Consider the following 12283-nt stretch of genomic DNA (forward strand, 5'->3'; position numbering starts at 1 on the left):
CAACTGCCACAAGTCTCATATCTGTAAAAAATTCAGGAGCACTGCACCATCTATGCAAATTTTGATTTCAGATTCCCAATTATCAGGCTTTAGATACAATTTAAACAAAAAATTCCAAGTGGAAAAGATTGAGCATAAAAATCTCTAAAGTAGCAAACAGTAAAATCTGTTCAGTAGCATTTTCACCTAAAATTGAAAATAAGCTCGAAATTAGAGAAAATATGATTATCCAATTGCAAACTGTTGGCAACTGTTGATTCTATTAAATAAACACTATGAAGAGATAGCAGACCTCGTGTATCTCCAGCGTTATTGCCCTGTCACCAGCTGGCTCGAATCTTTGAATAGTAGACTTGAGATGATCGGGAACACTAGCGTCAGGTGATAAATTTTCATAACGGCAAGGAAAGTTGTGTGAGTGCGCCACACCAGATTTTTACAAATGGGACTGCGTTGTTCCTTCAGTGCACCCTTCACCATGCAACAGACAACAGCGACGGGAGACTACAAAACTGCGAATTATTAACGATGAACGATGAACGAATGGATCTCACTTTGTCGGTGGAGAACATGTTTATACACAAATTAATAGTGTGTGTAAAAAGCGCGACCGTAGCGCGACGTGGTGAACAATTGGGAAAGCTTAGAAAATTTGGTGAGCGTGAATAGCAGACCTATGAGATCCAAAAACAACAAGCTATGCTACAAAATACAGATCGACTCTTATTGGCTCCCTGATGACGAATCAGGGGTCAGAACACTCCGAGATCCGGGCACTGAATCTTACGGCGTGGGTGTGTTCCCGTGTTTTAGATCCCACTTTACTGAATTACAAACGCGCGCACACACACACACACACACACACACACACACACACACACACACACACACACACACACACACACACAAATTCACGCACATACAGATCAATACCTAAAAACCACTATTTGGACTCAGGAGGCCTTGAAACGTATAGAAATTGGGTACCTTAATTTTTTTTGGAAAGCAATACTTTCCTTACCTATGGTGATAGGGCAAGGAAAGTGAAATCTGCCCTCTGATGAGAGTGAAGCGTGGAGGCTGCTACTTACCCCACGAGGACGCAGAGGGCGAAGCGCGAGTCAAATTAAAAAATGTACTGCATATAAGAATAGAAAAAATGATAATAATTTAAATCAGCAATTAGAAGACCAAAAATCAACTAATAACTAAGTAAAATACTTTGTCATAATAGTAACAAGTAATAAGTAAATACAGAACTTAAAAAAAAATGTCGGCTCTTATAAACATTTCTCAAAATTAATAGATAACTCGTGACGTTATCTATTAATCTTGAGAAATGAACTCAAGACGTTGGCAACATTCAGCTTTATAGGAGCCGACAATTTTTATTTTTGGAGAATAAGAAACAGATGTTGAAAATCTATTCTTCTGATAATAAAAGATTTCTTTCTAAGAGTCTAAGAGATCTTCCCCATTATCATTATTCATAGCAATTGTTCGAATTTCCCACAAAAGAATTTTTACACAGTAGTTCTTTGAAACATGAGCCATATTATAATGAAATACAGAGTGTTTAGGAACTCCCTACCAATACTCTAGGGCATTGCTCCTGGGTGAGAAACATAAAATACCTACAAATCAGTTTTGTAGATGAAAACAATCGACACCTCAATATTTGTTTGTTAGCGGTTGTGTCTGTATTCCACATTTTTCTAGTATGTTGATTTCTTCCTCACTGGCCAACTTTGTATCTATATAATATTTATTTATATTTCACAATGCACAAATCAAATACGGTACATGATTAGAAAAGGACCAACAGGCCTAGCACAAAAGTGTTCCCTTTCCAAATTTTGATAGTAGTAGTATCTCGATGTCTAAGGGCTGGTTTCTGAGTTCGGGATTCAGCTAAGTTCTAGACTTTAACTGGCTTTAAACTCTTGAGTCAGAAAATTAGCTTTTCCAGTCGGAGCGTTAACGTAGTCGAGGAAATAAATAGACTCTGGAGTTTAAAGATCACGTTAGACCCTGGAGTTTATAATTTCAAATGTACGTTTTCGAAATAAAGATGCTTCCCATGTTATTTAAATGAAGTTACTTTTACGCTCTAGAGAGTTTTCCTATTTTTTAGTCCCGAGAGCGAAAAAGTGACACTTTAGTATCATGTTCCAGGAAGTAAAGTTAGCACTTTAGACAGGAGGTGGAAAAAAAATAATTTTCATGAATGAAATTGAATATTTTAATTGATTGTATCTCTACATAGTTAAATGATTTATCTGACAACGTTGCAGGGATAGTAAAGGAAAATTTTATTTGATATCTGCGTTGTTGAATGGAAGTTGAGGATAGCAACACCAATTCCAATGAAATACTGCCAATATAACGTGAACCACATTATTGACCGAGCGAAGTGGGGTCTAAGATTCAAGTCGACGGTTTGGCATTTCTCTTTTAATGTTTATATGTTGCGCATTTACGGCGAAACGCGGTAATAGATTTCCATGAAATTTGACAGGTATGCTCCTTTTTTAATTTATTGCGCGTCGACGTATATACAAGGATTTTGGAAATTTTGCATTTCAAGGATAATATGAAAGGAAAAAAGAGCCTCCTTCATACGCCAATATTAGAGTAAAAATCAGACTATAGAATATTATTCATCGTAAATCATCTGACAAGTGATTACACAGATGTGTGGAAAAGCCAGTCTATTGCTGTATTTCCATAAGGTCTATAGTTTCAATCAGGTACTTGTGGATGAGAATACTGCGTGAGGTCAACTATTCACAGAACTACTAGTAGTAGTTCGGATTGAAAAGTCAAATTGATGAATAATATTGGACATTGTAAATTTACATAATTTTAAAAAATGTATGTGAGTTTTTTTTCAATATTCTCAATCACGGATATTATTACGATGATGAAGTCATGAATTATTTTATTATTATTGATTTGGAAACGAGATCACATGTCATGTCACGAGGTTAACCAGTATAGCCGAAATATCATTGTGTCGCCTCCGGGCTAAAACCTGAATCATGCAATGTCAAGACTGTGATAGGTCGCTCTTTTTTGTTAAACTTCCCGTAAAGTGATAGCCTACTTTTCAAGTTTTTCTGGAGATATTTTCACGAGTAATCGTGTAACTTATTATAATAGCAGTGAATGAAGATAAGAGAACAGCGCTGTCGATTCTCTACCTTCCATAGAGGATATGTGATACCATGTAATATAAACTGTTAATTCTTGTTTATAGTGATTTCCACGTTATAACGGCAATGGAGAAAGATAGGAAGATCAACGTTGCCGATCCTCTGTCTTGTCAATGCTTTCTATAGACTTTAGCTGATACAGGTTTATTGATGTAATATCAACTGTTCATTCTCGTTTAAAATAATCAATTATTCTATCATATTAAGCTAGCAATTTCTGTATAATTATGGTTATTTGGTTATAAAGTTATCTGGTTATCTATGTCCAACTGATCTCGAAAACGGCTATAACGATTTTCACGAAATTTGGAACATAGTAGTTTTATGATATAAAAATTCGATTGCACTAGGTCTCATCCTTGAGAAACTCTTTGAAGGACATAAAAAGGATAATTACAACTTGACTGCTATGAGACCCCAACTGGGGCCTCAATCAATTGTCACTGTGGGCCATAATGAAAAATTATGAAGTGTAACACCTGGCTATAAGAATATGACATCTTAAATTGATAATAATGAATTTTGTGTGTCATTTCGTATTCGATAAAGAGCAGAAAAACAAGTTGAAGCGTTCTAAAGCCTACTAAGACCCCATATGGGATCTCAAGGCCTCCCAGTGCCATATGTTTTATGCAACTTTGGTAATCATGGAGCTTTTTGGGAGTATTTACTAATAAATGGAGATTTGGTGGAAATCCATCATTTATCAAGGAGTTTTTCGGTTTATCTTTTGATAGTTTGGCGCCTTTTAAGACCAGACATAAATATATTTTATTATTCATTCAGCGTATGGCAGATACACAACACATATAAAGCTCATGAGTCTCAAATGTCTACATATATATATACTATATTTGTTCAATTTCTTCAAGATGTTGTGTAGTTTTTAATCAGGAGAACATAAGTTTGTCTGACCGCCATTATGAGCTAGTCCATTTAGCATTACCCAATGTGCACCATGGAAGCAAACTAGCATTACACATATTTGAGTAAAAAACTGTTTACTGGAACAATTTTGAGGTTGAAGAAGGTTGAAAATCAATTTTCACAGAAAAAAAAACATTTTCAAAATTATCTCCACAATTACAAATGAGCATAAAAAGTCTATAAGAGTTCCATCATTCAATGTGTCAATCAGATCTGGATTAATTCCTAGACTAGTAACAGAAGGATCATAAATAAAATATTCTCGAGCTCCATCATCATTACCCCAAGTCAATAAGTCTAGATCAGAATTATTTTTATTATTTGAATCATCAATCTCATTATTCGATTCAATTTCATTTGTTTCTTCCTTATTGTCACTCAAATTAACATCACTGTCACTGCCACTGGGGAGGAATTCTGGGTCCAAGTCGGAATCAAGAATCATCATCATCAGTGCTATTCATCAAACAACCATAAATTTCTTGAGCTTCCATATCAATACTGATATTAACTTGACACAGAAATAACTTATCACTGGACTATTTTCAAAAGAAAATACATGTGTGGTCAAACTCGAAAGTAAAAAACATTTCTAAGATTTCATCAAAGAACCGCGCGAAGAGCAAAACTTTTCAATACCAGTTGTACCAACTTTACTTTAGATTATCGAAATCAATGAAATAGTCATAAATCTGAGTGTAAAAGTTGACGAAATCTCAAGAATATTTGTTGAAATTTGAGTCTCAATATTTAATTCTTCATAGCAGTTTTTGTTTTGCTAAACATACCATTAAAAGATCGGAATTTGTAGAAAAGGAATATTATTCAAAACTTGTGGATTGAGACTCCATATGGGATCACAGGGCGATTGAAGAAACACTTGCATGAGACCCCATTTGAGTCTCATGGCCAGTTGTGTGACGATCAGGTGAGATCCCAGTTGGGGTCTCATGGCCTTTAAGTGCACTTCGTAAATTCCTGCTTGGCAGTCAAGTTGATAATCATTCATCGTTGGGAAAACTGATTATAACTTAGTCGTCTGTCGATAACAGAAGATGTGAGTGCGCCTGTGTGGGAGAGAGACAGAACTATGTTCAGCTGTTCGATTGCAAATAGTTGATTGCAATCGAACAGCTTATTCACGTGAACTATTAATCTAGAAATTTTAATCAATTTGATCAAAATAATCTGATTTATTGACATGTAATGGTATATCATTCTGAATATTATAGTATATCATAACATTCGAAGTTAATCATTATTTTACAGTTTTAAGCGATACGCGAGTGTTACATTGTCATTCAATTTGGTTTGTGAACAATCTAAATTAGAACTTTTTGTTTTCAAATATTTGGACTGAAAATTATTAGACCTGAATTCAAATATTCTTTTTGGACCATTATTATAGTGTTTAAATCAAAATTCGGGAGAGAATTGGGCTGTGCCTGTTAGACCTTCCCCAATCATTTTGAAGAATTGTGTTCTATTTATCAATAAATAGATAACGAGCGAAGCTTGGTGCCCCGATAATATTCTATTTTGCAAAAAAATGTATTTTTCAATAACTTCATAACTTGATATTTTGTTAATTGATTATTAATTCCACATTGTTAAACGACGATCTGGCAACAGTGCAAATCGAGAAAAGGATAGCGCTATCCGCTTTGTTGAATGATAGACAAGGATAGCAATATCATTGCTAATCAAGCACTGTCATTATAACGTGGACCTCACTATAAACCACGGATCGCTCCCGCGGATTATTACCAGTGCAAAGCACGGATTACCTGCTTGTCGGACGATAAAGTTGTAATGTTTCAGATCACGGTGTTACGTCGAGTCTTCATCTATTCAAGTTTAAAACATTCAGCTTCTTGACCTGATTTCTATTTTAGTTTCTAGTTGTTGTAATTTCTACTCCTATTAACTGTGACAGGTTTTTTTTTTGACTGTGCAACAATGTGTTACAACAATTAAGGCAGTAAACTTCCGAAGCGTGTCTCATTATTGATTGTGGTAGTGTTAAGGAAGGTCATCTGAACATGTTCACTTTTTCAACTGAACAACCGGAAAAACAATTATTTCTTATTACCAAACACTACAATATTTCAGAGTACCGTAACGTACCTTCATGAATTCCACTAGAATTTTTCAAATTTAGCAAAATAGATTTCTATAGTTGGGTTAACGTTATAATGGCAGTGTTTGATTAGCAATAGTATTGCTATCATTGTCTATCAGTCAACAAAGCGGATAGCGCTATCTCTTTCTCGCTATTCTCTGTTGCCAGATTGTCTTTTAACAATGTAGAATTAATAATTGATTAACAAAATATTCCATCTTGATTATAAAAATATTTAAAAATATAATTTCCTGCTTAATAAAATATGAACGATTATTTTGAACTAGAATAAACAGTTGATATTACATCAATAAACCTGTATCAGCTACCGTCTATAGAAGGCATTGGCAAGACGGAGGATCGGCAACGTTGTCCCCTTTCTCCCTCCACTGCCATTATAACGAGGACCTCACTATATAGCTAGTTGTAATGAGGTCCACGTTATAATGGCAGTAGACAAAGATAGCAGAACAACGTTGCCGATCCTCTGTCTTGTCAATGCCTTACATAGACGGTAGCTGATACAGGTTTATTGATGTTATATTTACTGTTCATTCTCGTTTAAAATAATCGATCATAATTATTCAATTAAGCAAGAAATTCTATTTTTCAATAATTTCATAATGATTTCTCATGATTAACATGAAATATTTTGTTAATTTATTGTTAGTTCTACATTATTAAAAGACGATCTGGCAACAGAGCGAAGCGAGAAAGAGATAGCGCTATTTTTGTTGAATGATAGACAAGGATAGCAACAGCAATTTTAATCAAACACTACCATTATAATGTGGACCTCACAGTATAGTTTGTAATTTGGACACGGTTCATCAGCAGTCTAATGTATCATTGTACATATACGAGTATATTAGATCTGGATTATACTTAATCTAATCTGGATTAGCCTGAGTTGCAAAACCAGTTCGGAAGATTATTAAAATGTAATTCCTGAAACTTAATAGACTAGTTTAAAAATTTGAAGCTGGATTACACGTGTGTTTCACGGATTACACATTTTCGCACTGCAATCATTGTTCCATTTTCTACTGCTGAATAATAATTTATTTTGAATTTACAGAAGTGATTAGCTTGGTAATATGCGTACAAATTCAAGTTCAAAATTGTAGACAATGTACTAAACGGCCTTGCACGTTGGTAAATTTTTGCAACCTTATACTTAGGGCCGGTTTCCGAGCATGGGATTTTGCTAAGCTCTGGACTTTAAGGCTGTGCAAAGGCTAAAAATAGATTCTCCACTGGTGATATTTTTCAAAGTTTTTTGATTTGTCTATCATCAAGCCTTCAAAATAAAAAAGATTTCTCAGAAAAACATTTTTTTCCGATCATTGCTTTTCGAGATATGAGCGCCAAAAGTTCAAATTTTTGGGACAGAACATTTCAAACTCGGTGAGAGATAAATCCATGTGATTTAGAGGATAAATTCTTCATGGTATTGTTGATTTAATGGAACAAAAATGTTTTGGAAATATTAATTTTTGAGTAAGTTATTCAATTTACTAAAAATTACCAAAAAAAACTCAAAAAAAGAAATTATTTTTGGTAAATTGAATAACTTCACCAAATATGATATTTTCGGGGAATTTCTACTTTCCTTGCCCTATTACCATAGGAAGGAAAGTATTGCTTTCCGAAAAAAATTAAGGTACCCCAATTTCTAAATTTCTATACGTTTAAAAGAATGTGGTTTTTGGGTATTGGTCTGTATGTATGTATATGTGTGTGTGTGTGTGTGTGTGTGTGTGTGTGTGTGTGTGTGTGTGTGTGTGTGTGTGTGTGTGTGTGTGTGTGTGTGTGTGTGTGTGTGTGTGTGTGTGTGTATGAGTGTAAGTGCGTCTGTGTACACGATATCTCATCTCCCAGTTTACGGAATGACTTGAAATTTGGAAAGTGAGGTCCTTACACTGTAAGGATCCGACACGAACAATTTCGATCAAATGCAATCCAAGATGGCGGCTAAAATGGCGAAAATGTTGTCAAAAACAGAGTTTCTCGCGATTTTCTTGAAAACGGCTCCAACGATTTTGATCGAATTCATACGTGAAATAGTCATTGATAAGCTCTATCAACTGCCACAAGTCTCATATCTGTAAAAATTTCAGGAGCTCCGCCCCATCTATGCAAAGTTCGATTTTAGATTCTTAATTATCGGCTTTCATATACAATTTAAACAAAAAGATTCAAGTGGAAAAAATTCAGCATGAAATTCTCTGCGATTAATGTTCAGTAACATTTTCACCTAAAATTCAAAATAAGCTTGAAATTCGAGAAAATGTGATTATCAAATTGCAAACTGTTGACAACTGTTGGTCTCTTACATCATTCACTACGAAGAGATAGCAGACCTCGTGTGTCTCCAGTGTTATTGTCCCATCACCAGCTGTCTCATTATCTTTGAATTGTAGACTTGAGATGCCCGAGAACACTAGCGTCAGGTGATCAATTTTTTTAACGGCAAGGGAAGTTGTGTGAGTGCGCCACACCAGATTTTTGTTTTATTCAATCATCAATACCATGCAGAAATCATCCACTTAATCTCATGGATTTATTTCTTACTGAATTTGAAATGTTTTGTACCAAAAATTTGAACTTTAGGCGCTCATATCTCAAAAATTAATTAATAATCGGAAAAAAAATTATCTTGAGAAAACTTTTTTTCATCTTGATAGCTTGATGATATACAAATCGAAAAACTAAGAAAAATATCACCAGTAGAAAGTTTATTTTTACCCTTAAACAGCTGTAGTCAGAAAACTGGCTTAACAAAACAGGCGTAGAAATTAGATTTTGAAAAACTAGAATATTGACCACAAAATAAGATAAAGAGAAAGTAGTGTAAAGCTCCAGCTATTTTGAATTATTCAGGAATGTTTCATTTCGTGAAGGAAAAACGTTTCCAATTATAGAAATGAGGGAATAAAGATTATTTTGCTGCGACTACGCCGCCGTTTCGGAAAGCCAATTTTCCGACTCCAGCTGTTTAATGTCTAGAACTTAGCTGAGACCCGAACTCCGAAACCGGCCCGTAGTGCTCCACGAAACGTGTAAAAGCCGAAGATCATAGATACTACATGAAATTCGCAACAAAAAAAGGCCAGTAACATTTTCTTGTATCAACCTTTGCTTTTAAGATGTCTTGATTTTTCGTGAGTAGAAGAAGAAGAAGAAGAAGAAGAAGAAGAAGAAGAAGAAGAAGAAGAAGAAGAAGAAGAAGAGAAGAAGAAGAAGAAGAAGAAGAAGAAGAAGAAGAAGAAGAAGAAGAAGAAGAAGAAGAAGAAGAAGAAGAAGAAGAAGAAGAAGAAGAAGAAGAAGAAGAAGAAGAAGAAGAAGAAGAAGAAGAAGATGAAGATTAGGATGATGCTGGGGATGCATGAATCAGCATTGAATACAGTCATCATCTGATTATTGAAAAAGCTTCAGAGCTCGAGTAATCCAAAAAACGTCTTCAATTGCGGTCTCTCCATTTAATTAATTATTTGGTATCCACACACTTCCGTATCTACATCAACCAATAAGTACAGGAACAAGCAGACAAGCTTTTAATTAAAGTTTTGTAACAAGCTGCAAGTCTTTCGCAAATTAACTCGTCATTGGCATACTAACATAGGCATACGTGAAGGCTATACAGGTCGCCTATAATAGTGAGGTCCACGTTATAATGGCAGTGTTTCAAATCAAATCAAATCATTTATTTGCCATACAATAAATACATATTCAAAACATAATAAAAGAAAATACATAATTTTATAATCAAAAGTATAGGATAATTAAAATAAAAATTAAGCATAAATAATACCAAAATCATAATTAGATACTTCTCAATGGTAATCCGGCATCACCAGCAAAAGGAAACAAGCCTTGCCTAACATTGATTGTTTCCTAGTTTTATACAATAATAGAGAAAAAAAATAATCCACGCTTTAAAATATGTTTTTTAAAAAAAATTAGATAATGCTTTCAATTGAAAAGAAATAGTTTTCTCTTATCCAATTATTTAGTATTAATTGATTAGCTAGCAGCTGTTTTGCTATCCTTGTCTATTATTCAACAAATCGGATAGCGATATCTCTCTCTCGCTTTGCTCTGTTGCCAGATGGTCTTTTAACAATGTATGACTGATAATAAATTAACAAAATATGTCATCTTAATTATGAAAATTCATCATGAAATGATTGAAAATATAATTTCTCGCTTGATAAAATATAATTTATTATTTTAAACGAGAATGAACAGTTAATATTACATCGATGAACCTGTATCAGTTACAGCCTGTAGAAGGCATTGACAAGACAGAGGATCAGCAACGTTGTTATCAGATCTTTCTCCACTCCTATTATAACGTGGACCTCACTACAGAAAAGTATAAAGGCTGTTTGGTACACTTTTTACTTTCCTTGCCCTATTACCATAGGTAAGGAAAGTATTGCTTTCAAAAAAAATTAAGGTACCCTAATTTCTAGTTGTCTATACGTTTAAAGGTCCCCTGAGCCCAAAAACATGATTTTTGGTTGTTGGTCTGTGTGTGAGTATGTGTGTATGTGTGTGTATGTGTGTATGTGTGTATGTGTTGTGTATGTGTGTATGTGTGTATGTCTGTGAACACGATAACTCCATTCCTAATTAACAAATTGACTTGAAATATTAAACTTAAGGTCCTTATACCATGAGGACCCGACAATAAGAAATTCAATAAAATTCAATTCAAGATGGCGGATAATGACTAAAAAACCATGTTTTTCACGGTTTTCTCGAAAACAGCTATAACGATTTTCTTCAAATTTATACTATGGTTATCAACTTATAAGCCCTATCAACTGACATGAGTATCATTTCTGGGAAAATTGCAGGAGCTCCATAATATTCTTGAAAAAATGGCGGATAATGACTAAAAAACCATGTTTTTCACGGTTTTCTCGAAAACGGCTCTAACGATTTTCTTCAAGTTTATACCATGGATAGCTATTCATAAGCCCTATCAACTGACGTGAGTCTCATTTCTGGGAAAATTGCAGGATCTCTGTAAAATTCTTGAGAAAAATGACAGTTACTGAAAAACCATGTTTTTCATGATTTTCTCACAAACAACTCTAACGATTTATTTCAAATTCATACCCTGTATAGTTATTTATCAGCTCTATCAACTGGCATGAGTCTTTTTCCTGGGAAACCAAAGTGGGGTGCACCCCATCCTTGAGAAATGGACTTTGTAACTTCCTTCTCGTGCATGAGGTAGGTAGGTAGGTAGAGCAGTTTATAAAAAGAACACAGTCATAGTCAAGATATTTCATCTGTAGAACAGCTGTTTTGACGACTTTAAAAAAAATTATCGAATTTCACAATTTACACAAAGGAAAAAGTACTCTGAAAACAATTATATTTACACATATACAGTAGTCTGATCGTAGTTGCAAATATGTTGCCGCCAATCGTCATTATGTTATTCCCCTAAATTATTTAATTTCATAATTTCTTTATTCATAAATGTGTACAGTGTATAAGTTACGGAAGCCTCAGCTGACGTCTTTCACTATCTCTATGGAGACAGCTAAGATTATGATGTTGATTAAATAAACAATTATTATTTGTCTGAGTTTGAATGAGACGTTTTATTCCTATCTACTTAACTGGTGCCGAAACCAAAATATTATCTAGTATTTTTAGTTGAAGTTAATAGGAATTTTCGGATAGATTTTGAAAATGCCAAGGAGGAAAAAGGAAATTGCATCAAATATTGAAATTACCGGGAAAGAACCACCACTTATGGACGTGAAATGTCTCATGAATTTGATCGGATCAATTCAGGAGTTCCAAGGAGAGGTAAAAGAACTTAGTCTATTCTTGGAGAGAATGAATGCCATCCATTCTCAAATTATTGACAGCAATTTTGATGAATTAACAACTACAAACCTGCATTCGTTTTTCTTGTCTAGAATAAGTACATCAATTATGGTTGATTTGGGAGTATCGTTCAGTTCATCTTGGGAGGATGTTGAAAAAGCCC

General features: G+C 34.3%; 1 protein-coding gene across 2 annotated transcripts in view; it reads right to left on the reverse strand.

The window, feature by feature from the left end:
- The window catches only part of LOC111060385, a 57909-nt gene that overhangs the window by 32415 nt on the left and 13211 nt on the right, over positions 1 to 12283 (reverse strand). Inside the window, exon 1 of one of the 2 annotated variants that reach the window (XM_039435589.1) lies at positions 1092 to 1347. The exons of the other annotated variant lie outside the window; for it this stretch is intronic. The gene's annotated coding sequence lies outside the window, so the exon portion shown is untranslated. Of the gene's footprint in view, positions 1 to 1091; positions 1348 to 12283 lie in introns of those variants that run through there. 2 annotated transcript variants of the gene reach the window in all.

The sequence above is a fragment of the Nilaparvata lugens genome, chromosome 9 (assembly GCF_014356525.2).
Source record: "Nilaparvata lugens isolate BPH chromosome 9, ASM1435652v1, whole genome shotgun sequence".
Taxonomy (NCBI): domain Eukaryota; kingdom Metazoa; phylum Arthropoda; class Insecta; order Hemiptera; family Delphacidae; genus Nilaparvata; species Nilaparvata lugens.